Source organism: Heptranchias perlo, chromosome 15 (genome assembly GCF_035084215.1).
Source record: "Heptranchias perlo isolate sHepPer1 chromosome 15, sHepPer1.hap1, whole genome shotgun sequence".
Taxonomy (NCBI): Eukaryota; Metazoa; Chordata; class Chondrichthyes; order Hexanchiformes; family Hexanchidae; genus Heptranchias; species Heptranchias perlo.
Window position 1 is genome coordinate 6,457,424 of NC_090339.1, and position 18,243 is coordinate 6,475,666.

Consider the following 18,243-nt stretch of genomic DNA (forward strand, 5'->3'; position numbering starts at 1 on the left):
AGTGTGCCGATGGTGGAGATTATTCTGTGGTCACAGTGTGCCGGTGGTGGAGATTATTCTCTGGTCACAGTGTGCCGGTGGTGGAGATTATTCTGTGGTCACAGTGTGCCGGTGGTGGAGATTATTCTATGGTCACAGTGTTCCGGTGGTGTAGATTATTCTACAGTCACAGTGTGCCGGTGGTGGAGATTATTCTGCAGTCACAGTGTGCCGGTGGTGGAGATTATTCTCCAGTCACAGTGTGCCGATGGTGGAGATTATTCTCTGTTCACAGTGTGCCGGTGGTGGAGATTATTCTGCAGTCACAGTGTGCCGGTGGTGGAGATTATTCTGCAGTCACAGTGTGCCGGTGGTGGAGATTATTCTGCAGTCACAGTGTGCCGGTGGTGGAGATTATTCTGTGGTCACAGTGTGCCGATGGTGGAGATTATTCTACAGTCACAGTGTGCCGGTGGTGGAGATTATTCTCTGATCACAGTGTGCCGGTGGTGGAGATTATTCTGTGGTCACAGTGTGCCGATGGTGGAGATTATTCTACAGTCACAGTGTGCCGGTGGTGGAGATTATTCTCTGGTCACAGTGTGCCGGTGGTGGAGATTATTCTCTGGTCACAGTGTGCCGGTGGTGGAGATTATTCTCTGGTCACAGTGTGCCGGTTGTGGAGATTATTCTCTGATCACAGTGTGCCAGTGGTGGAGATTATTCTATGGTTACAGTGTGCCGGTGTTGGAGATTATTCTGTGGTCACAGTGTGCCGGTGGTGGAGATTATTCTCTGGTCACAGTGTGCCGGTGGTGGAGATTATTCTATGGTCACAGTGTGCCGGTGGTGGAGATTATTCTCTGGTCACAGTGTGCCGGTGGTGGAGATTATTCTGTGGTCACAGTGTGCCGGTGGTGGAGATTATTCTGTGGTCACAGTGTGCCGGATGTGGAGATTATTCTGTGGTCACAGTGTGCCGGTGGTGGAGATTATTCTCTGGTCACAGTGTGCCGGTGGTGGAGATTATTCTATGGTTACAGTGTGCCGATGGTGGAGATTATTCTCTGGTCACAGTGTGCCGGTGGTGGAGATTATTCTACAGTCACAGTGTGCCGGTGGTGGAGATTATTCTGTGGTCACAGTGTGCCGGTGGTGGAGACTATTCTGTGGTCACAGTGTGCCGGTGGTGGAGATTATTCTGTGGTCACAGTGTGCCGTTGGTGGAGATTATCCTATAGTCACAGTGTGCCGGTGGTGCAGATTATTCTGTGGTCACAGTGTGCCGGTGGTGGAGATTATTCTACAGTCACAGTGTGCCGGTGGTGGAGATTATTCTGTGGTCACAGTGTGCCGGTGGTGGAGATTATTCTGTGGTCACAGTGTGCCGGTGGTGGAGATTATTCTGTGGTCACAGTGTGCCGGTGGTGGAGATTATACTGTGGTCACAGTGTGCCGGTGGTGGAGATTATTCTGTGGTCACAGTGTGCCGGTTGTGGAGATTATTCTCTGATCACAGTGTGCCAGTGGTGGAGATTATTCTATGGTTACAGTGTGCCGGTGTTGGAGATTATTCTGTGGTCACAGTGTGCCGGTGGTGGAGATTATTCTCTGGTCACAGTGTGCCGGTGGTGGAGATTATTCTATGGTCACAGTGTGCCGGTGGTGGAGATTATTCTCTGGTCACAGTGTGCCGGTGGTGGAGATTATTCTGTGGTCACAGTGTGCCGGTGGTGGAGATTATTCTGTGGTCACAGTGTGCCGGATGTGGAGATTATTCTGTGGTCACAGTGTGCCGGTGGTGGAGATTATTCTCTGGTCACAGTGTGCCGGTGGTGGAGATTATTCTATGGTTACAGTGTGCCGATGGTGGAGATTATTCTCTGGTCACAGTGTGCCGGTGGTGGAGATTATTCTACAGTCACAGTGTGCCGGTGGTGGAGATTATTCTGTGGTCACAGTGTGCCGGTGGTGGAGACTATTCTGTGGTCACAGTGTGCCGGTGGTGGAGATTATTCTGTGGTCACAGTGTGCCGGTGGTGGAGATTATTCTGTGGTCACAGTGTGCCGGTGGTGGAGATTATTCTCTGTTCGCAGTGTGCCGGTGGTGGTGATTATTCTGTGGTTACAGTGTGCCTTGGTGGAGATTATTCTGTGGTCACAGTGTGCCGGTGGCGGAGATTATTCTCTGTTCGCAGTGTGCCGGTGGTGGAGATTATTCTGTGGTTACAGTGTGCCTTGGTTGAGATTATTCTGTGGTCACAGTGTGCCGGTGGCGGAGATTATTCTCTGTTCGCAGTGTGCCGGTGGTGGAGATTATTCTGTGGTTACAGTGTGCCTTGGTGGAGATTATTCTGTGGTCACAGTGTGCCGGTGGTGGAGATTATTCTGTGGTCGCAGTGTGCCGATGGTGGAGATTATTCTCTGGTCACAGTTTGTCGGTGGTGGAGATTACTCTGTGGTCACAGTGTGCCGGTGGTGGAGATTATTCTTTGGTCACAGTGTGCCGGTGGTGGAGATTATTCTACAGTCACAGTGTGCCGGTGGTGGAGATTAATCTGTGGTCACAGTGTGCCGGTGGTGGAAATTATTCTGTGGTCACAGTGTGCCGGTGGTGGAGATTATTCTCTGGTCACAGTGTGCCGGTGGTGGAGATTATTCTGTGGTCATAGTGTGCCGGTGGTGGAGATTATTCTGTGGTCACAGTGTGCCGGTGGTGGAGATTATTCTCTGGTCACAGTGTGCCGGTGGTGGAGATTATTCTGTGGTCACAGTGTGCCGGTGGTGGAGATTATTCTGTGGTCACAGTGTGCCGGTGGTGGAGATTATTCTGTGGTCACAGTGTGCCGGTGGTGGAGATTATTCTGTGGTCACAGTGTGCCGGTGGTGGAGATTATTCTGTGGTCACAGTGTGCCGGTGGTGGAGATTATTCTACGGTCACAGTGTGCCGGTGGTGCAGATTATTCTGTGGACACAGTGTGCCGGTGGTGGAGATAATTCTGTAGTCACAGTGTGCCGGTGGTCGAGATTATTCTCTGTTCGCAGTGTGCCGGTGGTGGAGATTATTCTGTGGTTACAGTGTGCCGGTGGTGGAGATTATTCTGTGGTCACAGTATGCCGGTGGTGGAGATTATTCTCTGGTCACAGTGTGGAGGTGGTGGAGATTATTCTATGGTTACAGTGTGCCGGTCGTGGAGATTATTCTGTGGTCACAGTGTGCCGGTGGTGGAGTTTATTCCAGGGTTACAGTGTGCCGATGGTGGAGATTATTCTATGGTCACAGTGAGTCGGTGGTGGAGATTATTCTGTGGTCACAGTGTGCCGGTGGTGGAGATTATTCTCTGGTCACAGTGTGCCGGTGGTGGAGATTATTCTGTAGTCACAGTGTGCCGGTGGTGGAGATTATTCTACGGTCACAGTGTGCCGTTGGTGGAGATTATTCTGTGGTCACAGTGTGCCGGTGGTGGAGATTATTCTGTGGTCACAGTGTGCCGGTGGTGGAGATTATTCTACAGTCTCAGTGTGCCGGTGGTGGAGATTATTCTGTGGTCACAGTGTGCCGGTGGTTGAGATTGTTCTGTGGTCACAGTGTGCCGGTGGTGGAGATTATTCGACAGTCACAGTTTGCCGGTGTTGGAGATTATTCTGTGGTCACAGTGTGCCGATGGTGGAGATTATTCGACAGTCACAGTGTGCCGGTGGTGGAGATTATTCTGTGGTCACAGTTTGCCGGTGGTGGAGATTATTCTGTGGTCACAGTGTGCCGGTGGTGGAGATTATTCTGTGGTCACAGTGTGCCGGTGGTGGAGTTTATTCTACAGTCTCAGTGTGCCGGTGGTGGAGATTATTCTCTGGTCACAGTGTGCCGTTGCTGGAGATTATTCTGTGGTCACAGTGTGCCGATGGTGGAAATTATCCTACAGTCACAGTGTGCCGGTGGTGGAGAATATTCTGTGGTCACAGTGTGCCGGTGGTGGAGATTATTCTATGGTTACAGTGTGCCGATGATGGAGATTATTCTGTGGTCACAGTGTGCCGGTGGTGGAGATTATTCTGTGGTCACAGTGTGCCGGTGGTGGAGATTATTCTGTGGTCACAATGTGCCGGTGGTGGAGATTATTCTATGGTCACAGTGTGCCGGTGGTGCAGATTATTCTCTGGTCACAGTGTGCCGGTGGTGGAGATTATTCTATGGTTACAGTGTGCCGATGGTGGAGATTAATCTGTGGTCACAGTGTGCCGGTGGTGGAGTTTATTCTATGGTTACAGTGTGCCGATGGTGGAGATTATTCATTGGTCACAGTGTGCCGGTGGTGGAGATTATTCTGTGGTCACAGTGTGCCGGTGGTGCAGATTATTCTGTGGTCACAGTGTGCCGGTGGTCGAGATTATTCGCTGGTCACAGTGCGCCGGTGGTGGAGATTATTCTACAGTCTCAGTGTGCCGGTGGTGGAGATTATTCTCTGGTCACAGTGTGCCGGTGGTGGAGATTATTCTGTGGTCACAGTGTGCCGGTGGTGCAGATTATTCTCTGGTCACAGTGTGCCGGTGGTGGAGATTATTCTCTGGTCACAGTGTGCCGGTGGTGGAGATTATTCTCTGGTCACAGTGCGCCGGTGGTGTAGATTATTCCACAGTCACAGTGTGCCGATGGTGGAGATTATTCTGTGGTCACAGTGTGCCGGTGGTGGAGATTATTCTGTGGTCACAGTGTGCCGATGGTGGAGATTATTCTGTGGTCACAGTGTGCCGGTGGTGGAGATTATTCTCTGTTCACAATGTGCCGGTGGTGGAGATTATTCTACAGTCACAGTGTGCCGGTGGTGGAGATTATTCTGCAGTCACAGTGTGCCGGTGGTGGAGATTATTCTCCAGTCACAGTGTGCCGGTGGTGGAGATTATTCTGTGTTCGCAGTGTGCCGGTGGTGGAGATTATTATGTGGTCACAGTGTGCCAGTGGTTGAGATTATTCTCTGGTCACAGTGTGCCGGTGGTGGAGATTATTCTGTGGTCACAGTGTGCCGGTGGTGGAGATTATTCTGTGGTCACAGTGTGCCGGTGGTGGAGATTATTCTCTGTTCACAGTGTGCCGGTGGTGGAGATTATTCTACAGTCACAGTGTGCCGGTGGTGGAGATTATTCTGCAGTCACAGTGTGCCGGTGGTGGAGAATATTCTGTGGTCACAGTGTGCCGGTGGTGGAGATTATTCTACAGTCACAGTGTGCCGGTGGTGGAGATTATTCTCTGATCAGAGTGTGCCGGTGGTGGAGATTATTCTGTGGTCACAGTGTGCCGGTGGTGGAGATTATTCTACAGTCACAGTGTGCCGGTGGTGGAGATTATTCTCTGGTCACAGTGTGCCGGTGGTGGAAATTATTCTCTTGTCACAGTGTGCCGATGGTGGAGATTATTCTGTGGTCACAGTGTGCCGGTGTTGGAGATTATTCAGTGGTCACAGTGTGCCGGTGGTGGAGATTATTCTGTGGTCACAGTGTGCAGGTGGTGGAGATTATTCTGTGGTCACAGTGTGCCGGTGGTGGAGATTATTCTGTGGTCACAGTATGCCGGTGGTGGAGATTATTCTACAGTCACAGTGTGCCGGTGGTGGAGATTATTCTACATTCACAGTGTGCCGGTGGTGGAGATTATTCCATGGTTACGGTGTGCCGGTGGTGGAGATTATTCCGTGGTCACAGTGTGCCGGTGGTGTAGATTATTCTCTGGTCACAGTGTGCCGGTGGTGGAGATTATTCTGTGGTCACAGTGTGCCGGTGGTGGAGATTATTCTACAGTCACAGTGTGCCGGTGGTGGAGATTATTCTCTGATCAGAGTGTGCCGGTGGTGGAGATTATTCTGTGGTCACAGTGTGCCGGTGGTGGAGATTATTCTACAGTCACAGTGTGCCGGTGGTGGAGATTATTCTCTGGTCACAGTGTGCCGGTGGTGGAAATTATTCTCTCGTCACAGTGTGCCGATGGTGGAGATTATTCTGTGGTCACAGTGTGCCGGTGTTGGAGATTATTCTGTGGTCACAGTGTGCCGGTGGTGGAGATTATTCTGTGGTCACAGTGTGCAGGTGGTGGAGATTATTCTGTGGTCACAGTGTGCCGGTGGTGGAGATTATTCTACAGTCACAGTGTGCCGGTGGTGGAGATTATTCTACATTCACAGTGTGCCGGTGGTGGAGATTATTCTATGGTTATGGTGTGCCGGTGGTGGAGATTATTCCGTGGTCACAGTGTGCCGGTGGTGTAGATTATTCTCTGGTCACAGTGTGCCGGTGGTGGAGATTATTCTCTGGTCACAGTGTGCCGGTGGTGGAGATTATTCTCTGGTCACAGTGTGCCGGTGGTGGAGATTATTCTCTGGTCACAGTGTGCCGGTGGTGGAGATTATTCTATGGTTACAGTGTGCAGATGGTGGAGATTATTCTCTGGTCACAGTGTGCAGGTGGTGGAGATTATTCTACAGTGACAGTGTGCCGGTGGTGGAGATTATTCTGTGGTTACAGTGTGCCTTGGTGGAGATTATTCTGTGGTCACAGTGTGCCGGTGGTGGAGATTATTCTGTGGTCACAGTGTGCCGATGGTGGAGATTATTCTCTGGTCACAGTGTGTCGGTGGTGGAGATTATTCTCTGATCACAGTGTGCCGGTGGTGGAGATTATTCTATGGTTACAGTGTGCCGGTGTTGGGGATTATTCTGTGGTCACAGTGTGCCGGTAGTGGAGATTATTCTCTGGTCACAGTGTGCCGGTGGTGGAGATTATTCTGTGGTCACAGTGTGCCGGTGGTGGAGATTATTCTGTGGTCACATTGTGCCGGTGGTGGAGATTATTCTATGGTTACAGTGTGCCGGTGGTGGAGATTACTCTGTGGTCACAGTGTCCCGATTGTGTAGATTATTCTACAGTCACAGTGTGCCGGTGGTTTAGATTATTCTGTGGTCACAGTGTGCCGGTGGTGGAGATTATTCTGTGGTCACAGTGTGCCGGTGGTGGAGATTATTCTACAGTCTCAGTGTGCCGGTGGTGGAGATTAATCTGTGGTCACAGTGTGCCGGTGGTGGAGATTATTCTGTGGTCACAGTTTGCCGGTGGTGGAGATTATTCTACAGTCACAGTGTGCCGGTCGTGGAGATTATTCTGTGGTCACAGTGTGCCGGTGGTTTAGATTATTCTGTGGTCACAGTGTGCCGGTGGTGGAGATTATTCTGCAGTCTCAGTGTGCCGGTGGTGGAGATTATTCTGTGGTCACAGTGTGCCGGTGGTGGAGATTATTCTGTGGTCACAGTGTGCCGATGGTGGAGATTATTCTGAGATCACAGTGTGCCGGTGGTGGAGATTATTCTGTGGTCACAGTGTGCCGGTGGTGGAGATTATTCTACAGTCACAGTGTGCCGGTGGTGGAGATTATTCTGTGGTCACAGTGTGCCGATGGTGGAGATTATTCTGTGGTCACAGTGTGCCGATGATGGAGATTATTCTGTGGTCACAGTGTGCCGGTGGTGCAGATTATTCTCTGGTCACAGTGTGCCGGTGGTGGAGATTATTCTACAGTCACAGTGTGCCGGTGGTGGAGATTATTCTGTGGTCACAGTGTGCCGGTGGTGGAGATTATTCTGTGGTCACAGTGTGCCGGTGGTGGAGATTATTCTGTGGTCACAGTGTGCCGGTGGTGGAGATTATTCTGTGGTCACAGTGTGCCGGTGGTGGAGATTATTCTGTGGTCACAGTGTGCCGGTGGTGGAGATTATTCTACAGTCTCAGTGTGCCGGTGGTGGAGATTATTCTGTGGTCACAGTGTGCCGGTGGTGGAGATTATTCTGTGGTCACAGTGTGCCGGTGGTGGAGATTATTCTACAGTCACAGTGTGCCGGTCTTGGAGATTATTCTGTGGTCACAGTGTGCCGGTGGTTTAGATTATTCTGTGGTCACAGTGTGCCGGTGGTGGAGATTATTCTACAGTCTCAGTGTGCCGGTGGTGGAGATTATTCTACAGTCACCGTGTGCCGGTGGTGGAGATTATTCTGTGGTCACAGTGTGCCGGTGGTGGAGATTATTCTGTGGTCACAGTGTGCCGGTGGTGGAGATTATTCTACAGTCTCAGTGTGCCGGTGGTGGAGATTATTCTCTGGTCACAGTGTGCCGTTGCTGGAGATTATTCTGTGGTCACAGTGTGCCGATGGTGGAAATTATCCTACAGTCACAGTGTGCCGGTGGTGGAGATTATTCTCTGATCATAGTGTGCCGGTGGTGGAGATTATTCTACAGTCTCAGTGTGCCGGTGGTGGAGATTATTCTCTGATCACAGTGTGCCGGTGGTGGAGATTATTCTACAGTCTCAGTGTGCCGGTGGTGGAGATTATTCTACAGTCTCAGTGTGCCGGTGGTGGAGATTATTCTCTGATCACAGTGTGCCGTTGCTGGAGATTATTCTGTGGTCACAGTGTGCCGTTGGTGGAGATTATCCTACAGTCACAGTGTGCCGGTGGTGGAGATTATTCTGTGGTCACAGTGTGCCGGTGGTGGAGATTATTCTGTGGTCACAGTGTGCCGGTGGTGGAGATTATTCTATGGTTACAGTGTGCCGATGGTGGAGATTATTCTGTGGTCACAGTGTGCCGGTGGTGGAGATTATTCTGTGGTCACAGTGTGCCGGTGGTGGAGATTATTTTGTGGTCACAGTGTGCCGGTGGTGGAGATTATTCTATGGTCACAGTGTGCCGGTGGTGCAGATTATTCTCTGGTCACAGTGTGCCGGTGTTGGAGATTATTCTATGGTTACAGTGTGCCGATGGTGGAGATTATTCTGTGGTCACAGTGTGCCGGTGGTGGAGATTATTCTATGGTTACAGTGTGCCGATGGTGGAGATTATTCTGTGGTCACAGTGTGCTGGTGGTGGAGATTATTCTGTGGTCACAGTGTGCCGGTGGTGCAGATTATTCTCTGGTCACAGTGTGCCGGTGGTCGAGATTATTCTCTGGTCACAGTGCGCCGGTGGTGGAGATTATTCTGTGGTCACAGTGTGCCGGTGGTGGAGATTATTCTGTGGTCACGGTGTGCCGGTGGTGGAGATTATTCTGTGGTCACAGTTTGCCGGTGGTGGAGATTATTCTACAGTCACAGTGTGCCGGTGGTGGAGATTATTCTCTGGTCACAGTGTGCCGGTGGTGGAGAATATTCTATGGTTACAGTGTGCCGATCGTGGAGATTATTCTCTGGTCACAGTGTGCCGTTGCTGGAAATTATTCTGTGGTCACAGTGTGCCTTTGGTGGAGATTATCCGAAAGTCACAGTGTGCCGGTGGTGGAGATTATTCTGTGGTCACAGTGTGCCGGTGGTGGAGATTATTCTACAGTCACAGTGCGCCGGTGTTGTAGATTATTCCACAGTCACAGTGCGCCGATGGTGGAGATTATTCTGTGGTTACAGTGTGCCGGTGGTGGAGATTATTCTCTGGTCACAGTGTGCCGGTGGTGGAGATTATTCTGTGGTCACAGTGTGCCGGTGGTGGAGATTATTCTCTGGTCACAGTGTGCCGGTGGTGGAGATTATTCTGTCGTCGCAGTGTGCCGGTGGTGGAGATTATTCTGTGGTCACAGTGTGCCGGTGGTGGAGATTATTCTGTGGTCACAGTGTGCCGGTGGTGGAGATTATTCTATGGTCACAGTGTGCCGGTGGTGGAGATTATTCTATGGTCACAGTGTGCCGGTGGTGGAGATTATTCTGTGGTCACAGTGTGCCGGTGGTGGAGATTATTCTACAGTCACAGTGTGCCGGTGGTGGAGATTATACTCTGGTCACAGTGTGCCGGTGGTGGAGATTATTCTACAGTCACAGTGTGCCGGTGGTGGAGATTATTCTGTGGTCACAGTGTGCCGGTGTTGGAGATTATTCTGTGGTCACAGTGTGCCGGTGGTGGAGATTATTCTCTGATCACAGTGTGCCGGTGGTGGAGATTATTCTGTGGTCACAGTGTGCCTGTGGTGGAGATTATTCTGTGGTCACAGTGTGCCTGTGGTGGAGATTATTCTGTGGTCACGGTGTGCCGATGGTGGAGATTATTCTGTGGTCACAGTGTGCCGGTGGTGGAGATTATTCTGTGGTCACAGTGTGCCAGTGGTGGAGATTATTCTGTGGTCACAGTGTGCCGGTGGTGGAGATTATTCTGTGGTCACAGTGTGCCGGTGGTGGAGATTATTCTACAGTCACAGTGTGCCGGTCGTGGAGATTATTCTACAGTCACAGTGTGCCGGTGGTGGAGATTATTCTATGGTTACAGTGTGCCGGTGTTGGAGATTATTCTGTGGTCACAGTGTGCCGGTGGTGGAGATTATTCTGTGGTCACAGTGTGCCGGTGGTGGAGATTATTCTGTGGTCACAGTGTGCCGGTGGTGGAGATTATTCTGTGGTCACAGTGTGCCGGAGGTGGAGATTCTTCTTTGGTCACAGTGTGCCGGTGGTGGAGATTATTCTACAGTCACAGTGTGCCGGTGGTGGAGATTATTCTGTGGTCACAGTGTGCCGGTGGTGGAGATTATTCTGTGGTCACAGTGTGCCGGTGGTGGAGATTATTCTCTGGTCACAGTGTGCCGGTGGTGGAGATTATTCTGCAGTCACAGTGTGCCAGTGGTGGAGATTATTCTCTGGTCACAGTGTGCCGGTGGTGGAGATTATTCTATGGTTACAGTGTGCCGGTGGTGGAGATTATTCTACAGTCACAGTGTGCCGGTGGTGGAGATTATTCTGTGGTCACAGTGTGCCGGTGGTGGAGATTATTCTGTGGTCACAGTGTGCCGGTGGTGGAGATTATTCTGTGGTCAAAGTGAGCCGGTGGTGGAGATTATTCTGTGGACACAATGTGCCGGTGGTGGAGATTATTCTCTGGTCACAGTGTGCCGGTGGTGGAGATTATTCTGTGGTCACAGTGTGCCGGTGGTGGAGATTATTCTGTGGTCCCAGTGTGCCGGTGGTGGAGATTATTCTGTGGTCACAGTGTGCCGGTGGTGGAGATTATTCTACAGTCACAGTGTGCCGGGGGTGGAGATTATTCTGTGGTCACAGTGTGCCGGTGGTGGAGATTATTCTCTGGTCACAGTGTGCCAGTGCTGGAGACTATTCTGTGGTCACAGTGAGCCGGTGGTGGAGATTATTCTGCAGTCACAGTGTGCCGGTGGTGGAGATTATTCTGTGGTCACAGTGTGCCGGTGGTGGAGATTATTCTGTGGTCACAGTGTGCCGGTGGTGGAGATTATTCTATGGTCACAGTGTGCCGGTGGTGGAGATTATTCTACAGTAACAGTGTGCCGGTGGTGGAGATTATTCTGTGGTCACAGTGTGCCGGTGGTGGAGATTATTCTACAGTCACAGAGTGCCGGTGGTGGAGATTACTCTGTGGTCACAGTGTCCCGATTGTGGAGATTATTCTACAGTCACAGTGTGCCGGTGGTGGAGATTATTCTGTGGTCACAGTCTGCCGGTGGTGGAGATTATTCTGTGGTCACATTGTGCCGGTGGTGGAGATTATTCTACGGTCACAGTGTGCCGGTGGTGGAGATTATTCTACAGTCACAGTGTGCCGGTGGTGGAGATTATTCTGTGGTCACAGTGTGCCGGTGGTGGAGATTATTCTGTGGTCACAGTGTGCCGGTGGTGGAGATTATTCTCTGGTCACAGTGTGCCGGTGGTGGAGATTATTCTGCAGTCACAGTGTGCCAGTGGTGGAGATTATTCTCTGGTCACAGTGTGCCGGTGGTGGAGATTATTCTATGGTTACAGTGTGCCGGTGGTGGAGATTATTCTCTGGTCACAATGTGCCGGTGGTGGAGATTATTGTGTGGTCACAATGTGCCGGTGGTGGAGATTATTCTGTGGTCACAGTGTGCCGGTGGTGGAGATTATTCTGTGGTCACAGTGTGCCGGTGGTGCAGATTATTCTCTGGTCACAGTGTGCCGGTGGTCGAGATTATTCTCTGGTCACAGTGCGCCGGTGGTGGAGATTATTCTGTGGTCACAGTGTGCCGGTGGTGGAGATTATTCTGTGGTCACGGTGTGCCGGTGGTGGAGATTATTCTGTGGTCACAGTTTGCCGGTGGTGGAGATTATTCTACAGTCACAGTGTGCCGGTGGTGGAGATTATTCTCTGGTCACAGTGTGCCGGTGGTGGAGAATATTCTATGGTTACAGTGTGCCGATCGTGGAGATTATTCTCTGGTCACAGTGTGCCGTTGCTGGAAATTATTCTGTGGTCACAGTGTGCCTTTGGTGGAGATTATCCGAAAGTCACAGTGTGCCGGTGGTGGAGATTATTCTGTGGTCACAGTGTGCCGGTGGTGGAGATTATTCTACAGTCACAGTGCGCCGGTGTTGTAGATTATTCCACAGTCACAGTGCGCCGATGGTGGAGATTATTCTGTGGTTACAGTGTGCCGGTGGTGGAGATTATTCTCTGGTCACAGTGTGCCGGTGGTGCAGATTATTCTCTGGTCACAGTGTGCCGGTGGTCGAGATTATTCTCTGGTCACAGTGCGCCGGTGGTGGAGATTATTCTGTGGTCACAGTGTGCCGGTGGTGGAGATTATTCTGTGGTCACGGTGTGCCGGTGGTGGAGATTATTCTGTGGTCACAGTTTGCCGGTGGTGGAGATTATTCTACAGTCACAGTGTGCCGGTGGTTGAGATTATTCTCTGGTCACAGTGTGCCGGTGGTGGAGAATATTCTATGGTTACAGTGTGCCGATCGTGGAGATTATTCTCTGGTCACAGTGTGCCGTTGCTGGAAATTATTCTGTGGTCACAGTGTGCCTTTGGTGGAGATTATCCGAAAGTCACAGTGTGCTGGTGGTGGAGATTATTCTGTGGTCACAGTGTGCCGGTGGTGGAGATTATTCTACAGTCACAGTGCGCCGGTGTTGTAGATTATTCCACAGTCACAGTGCGCCGATGGTGGAGATTATTCTGTGGTTACAGTGTGCCGGTGGTGGAGATTATTCTCTGGTCACAGTGTGCCGGTGGTGGAGATTATTCTGTGGTCACAGTGTGCCGGTGGTGGAGATTATTCTCTGGTCACAGTGTGCCGGTGGTGGAGATTATTCTGTCGTCGCAGTGTGCCGGTGGTGGAGATTATTCTGTGGTCACAGTGTGCCGGTGGTGGAGATTATTCTGTGGTCACAGTGTGCCGGTGGTGGAGATTATTCTATGGTCACAGTGTGCCGGTGGTGGAGATTATTCGATGGTCACAGTGTGCCGGTGGTGGAGATTATTCTGTGGTCACAGTGTGCCGGTGGTGGAGATTATTCTACAGTCACAGTGTGCCGGTGGTGGAGATTATTCTCTGATCACAGTGTGCCGGTGGTGGAGATTATTCTGCAGTCACAGTGTGCCGGTGGTGGAGATTATTCTGTGGTCACAGTGTGCCGGTGGTGGAGATTATTCTGTGGTCACAGTGTGCCGGTGGTGGAGATTATTCTACAGTCACAGTGTGCCGGTGGTGGAGATTATACTCTGGTCAAAGTGTGCCGGTGGTGGAGATTATTCTACAGTCACAGTGTGCCGGTGGTGGAGATTATTCTGTGGTCACAGTGTGCCGGTGTTGGAGATTATTCTGTGGTCACAGTGTGCCGGTGGTGGAGATTATTCTACAGTCACAGTGTGCCGGTGGTGGAGATTATACTCTGGTCACAGTGTGCCGGTGGTGGAGATTATTCTACAGTCACAGTGTGCCGGTGGTGGAGATTATTCTGTGGTCACAGTGTGCCGGTGTTGGAGATTATTCTGTGGTCACAGTGTGCCGGTGGTGGAGATTATTCTCTGATCACAGTGTGCCGGTGGTGGAGATTATTCTGTGGTCACAGTGTGCCTGTGGTGGAGATTATTCTGTGGTCACAGTGTGCCTGTGGTGGAGATTATTCTGTGGTCACGGTGTGCCGATGGTGGAGATTATTCTGTGGTCACAGTGTGCCGGTGGTGGAGATTATTCTGTGGTCACAGTGTGCCGGTGGTGGAGATTATTCTGTGGTCACAGTGTGCCGGTGGTGGAGATTATTCTGTGGTCACAGTGTGCCAGTGGTGGAGATTATTCTGTGGTCACAGTGTGCCGGTGGTGGAGATTATTCTGTGGTCACAGTGTGCCAGTGGTGGAGATTATTCTGTGGTCACAGTGTGCCGGTGGTGGAGATTATTCTGTGGTCACACTGTGCCGGTGGTGGAGATTATTCTACAGTCACAGTGTGCCGGTCGTGGAGATTATTCTACAGTCACAGTGTGCCGGTGGTGGAGATTATTCTATGGTTACAGTGTGCCGGTGTTGGAGATTATTCTGTGGTCACAGTGTGCCGGTGGTGGAGATTATTCTGTGGTCACAGTGTGCCGGTGGTGGAGATTATTCTGTGGTCACAGTGTGCCGGTGGTGGAGATTATTCTGTGGTCACAGTGTGCCGGAGGTGGAGATTCTTCTATGGTCACAGTGTGCCGGTGGTGGAGATTATTCTACAGTCACAGTGTGCCGGTGGTGGAGATTATTCTGTGGTCACAGTGTGCCGGTGGTGGAGATTATTCTGTGGTCACAGTGTGCCGGTGGTGGAGATTATTCTCTGGTCACAGTGTGCCGGTGGTGGAGATTATTCTGCAGTCACAGTGTGCCAGTGGTGGAGATTATTCTCTGGTCACAGTGTGCCGGTGGTGGAGATTATTCTATGGTTACAGTGTGCCGGTGGTGGAGATTATTCTACAGTCACAGTGTGCCGGTGGTGGAGATTATTCTGTGGTCACAGTGTGCCGGTGGTGGAGATTATTCTGTGGTCACAGTGTGCCGGTGGTGGAGATTATTCTGTGGTCAAAGTGAGCCGGTGGTGGAGATTATTCTGTGGACACAATGTGCCGGTGGTGGAGATTATTCTCTGGTCACAGTGTGCCGGTGGTGGAGATTATTCTGTGGTCACAGTGTGCCGGTGGTGGAGATTATTCTGTGGTCACAGTGTGCCGGTGGTGGAGATTATTCTGTGGTCACAGTGTGCCGGTGGTGGAGATTATTCTACAGTCACAGTGTGCCGGGGGTGGAGATTATTCTGTGGTCACAGTGTGCCGGTGGTGGAGATTATTCTCTGGTCACAGTGTGCCAGTGCTGGAGACTATTCTGTGGTCACAGTGAGCCGGTGGTGGAGATTATTCTGCAGTCACAGTGTGCCGGTGGTGGAGATTATTCTGTGGTCACAGTGTGCCGGTGGTGGAGATTATTCTGTGGTCACAGTGTGCCGGTGGTGGAGATTATTCTATGGTCACAGTGTGCCGGTGGTGGAGATTATTCTACAGTCACAGTGTGCCGGTGGTGGAGATTATTCTGTGGTCACAGTGTGCCGGTGGTGGAGATTATTCTACAGTCACAGAGTGCCGGTGGTGGAGATTACTCTGTGGTCACAGTGTCCCGATTGTGGAGATTATTCTACAGTCACAGTGTGCCGGTGGTGGAGATTATTCTGTGGTCACAGTGTGCCGGTGGTGGAGATTATTCTGTGGTCACAGTGTGCCGGTGGTGGAGATTATTCTACGGTCACAGTGTGCCGGTGGTGGAGATTATTCTACGGTCACAGTGTGCCGGTGGTGGAGATTATTCTGTGGTCACAGTGTGCCGGTGGTGGAGATTATTCTGTGGTCACAGTGTGCCGGTGGTGGAGATTATTCTCTGGTCACAGTGTGCCGGTGGTGGAGATTATTCTGCAGTCACAGTGTGCCAGTGGTGGAGATTATTCTCTGGTCACAGTGTGCCGGTGGTGGAGATTATTCTATGGTTACATTGTGCCGGTGGTGGAGATTATTCTCTGGTCACAATGTGCCGGTGGTGGAGATTATTCTGTGGTCACAATGTGCCGGTGGTGGAGATTATTCTGTGGTCACAGTGTGCCGGTGGTGGAGATTATTCTGTGGTCACAGTGTGCCGGTGGTGGAGATTATTCTGTGGTCACAGTGTGCCGGTGGTGGAGATTATTCTACAGTCACAGTGTGCCGGTGGTGTAGATTATTCTGTGGTAACAGTGTGCCGGTGGTGGAGATTATTCTGTGGTCACAGTGTGCCGGTGGTGGAGATTATTCTACCGTCTCAGTGTGCCGGTGGTGGAGATTATTCTGTGGTCACAGTGTGCCGGTGGTGGAGATTATTCTGTGGTCACAGTGTGCCGGTGGTGGAGATTATTCGACAGTCACAGTTTGCCGGTGGTGGAGATTATTCTGTGGTCACAGTGTGCCGGTGGTGGAGATTATTCGACAGTCACAGTGTGCCGGTGTTGGAGATTATTCTGTGGTAACAGTGTGCCGGTGGTGGAGATTATTCTACAGTCACAGTGTGCCGGTGGTGGAGATTATTCTGTGGTCACAGTGTGCCGGTGGTGGAGATTATTCTACAGTCACAGTGTGCCGGTGGTGGAGATTATTCTACAGTCACAGTGTGCCGGTGGTGGAGATTATTCTACAGTCACAGTGTGCCGGTGGTGGAGATTATTCTACAGTCACCGTGTGCCGGTGGTGGAGATTATTCTGTGGTCACAGTGTGCCGGTGGTGGAGATTATTCTGTGGTCACAGTGTGCCGGTGGTGGAGATTATTCTACAGTATCAGTGTGCCGGTGGTGGAGATTATTCTCTGGTCACAGTGTGCCGATGGTGGAAATTATCCTACAGTCACAGTGTGCCGTTGCTGGAGATTATTCTGTGGTCACAGTGTGCCGTTGGTGGAGATTATCCTACAGTCACAGTGTGCCGGTGGTGGAGATTATTCTGTGGTCACAGTGTGCCGGTGGTGGAGATTATTCTGTGGTCACAGTGTGCCGGTGGTGGAGATTATTCTGTGGTCACAGTGTGCCGGTGGTGGAGATTATTCTACAGTCACAGTGTGCCGGGGGTGGAGATTATTCTGTGGTCACAGTGTGCCGGTGGTGGAGATTATTCTCTGGTCACAGTGTGCCAGTGCTGGAGACTATTCTGTGGTCACAGTGAGCCGGTGGTGGAGATTATTCTGCAGTCACGGTGTGCCGGTGGTGGAGATTATTCTGTGGTCACAGTGTGCCGGTGGTGGAGATTATTCTGTGGTCACAGTGTGCCGGTGGTGGAGATGATTCTATGGTCACAGTGTGCCGGTGGTGGAGATTATTCTACAGTCACAGTGTGCCGGTGGTGGAGATTATTCTGTGGTCACAGTGTGCCGGTGGTGGAGATTATTCTACAGTCACAGAGTGCCGGTGGTGGAGATCACTCTGTGGTCACAGTGTCCCGATTGTGGAGATTATTCTACAGTCACAGTGTGCCGGTGGTGGAGATTATTCTGTGGTCACAGTGTGCCGGTGGTGGAGATTATTCTGTGGTCACAGTGTGCCGGTGGTGGAGATTATTCTACGGTCACAGTGTGCCGGTGGTGGAGATTATTCTACAGTCACAGTGTGCCGGTGGTGGAGATTATTCTGTGGTCACAGTGTGCCGGTGGTGGAGATTATTCTGTGGTCACAGTGTGCCGGTGGTGGAGATTATTCTCTGGTCACAGTGTGCCGGTGGTGGAGATTATTCTGCAGTCACAGTGTGCCAGTGGTGGAGATTATTCTCTGGTCACAGTGTGCCGGTGGTGGAGATTATTCTATGGTTACAGTGTGCCGGTGGTGGAGATTATTCTCTGGTCACAATGTGCCGGTGGTGGAGATTATTCTGTGGTCACAATGTGCCGGTGGTGGAGATTATTCTGTGGTCACAGTGTGCCGGTGGTGGAGATTATTCTGTGGTCACAGTGTGCCGGTGGTGGAGATTATTCTGTGGTCACAGTGTGCCGGTGGTGGAGATTATTCTACAGTCACAGTGTGCCGGTGGTGGAGATTATTCTGTGGTAACAGTGTGCCGGTGGTGGAGATTATTCTACCGTCTCAGTGTGCCGGTGGTGGAGATTATTCTGTGGTCACAGTGTGCCGGTGGTGGAGATTATTCTGTGGTCACAGTGTGCCGGTGGTGGAGATTATTCGACAGTCACAGTTTGCCGGTGGTGGAGATTATTCCACAGTCACAGTGTGCCGGTGGTGGAGATTATTCGACAGTCACAGTGTGCCGGTGTTGGAGATTATTCTGTGGTAACAGTGTGCCGGTGGTGGAGATTATTCTACAGTCACAGTGTGCCGGTGGTGGAGATTATTCTGTGGTCACAGTGTGCCGGTGGTGGAGATTATTCTACAGTCACAGTGTGCCGGTGGTGGAGATTATTCTACAGTCACAGTGTGCCGGTGGTGGAGATTAT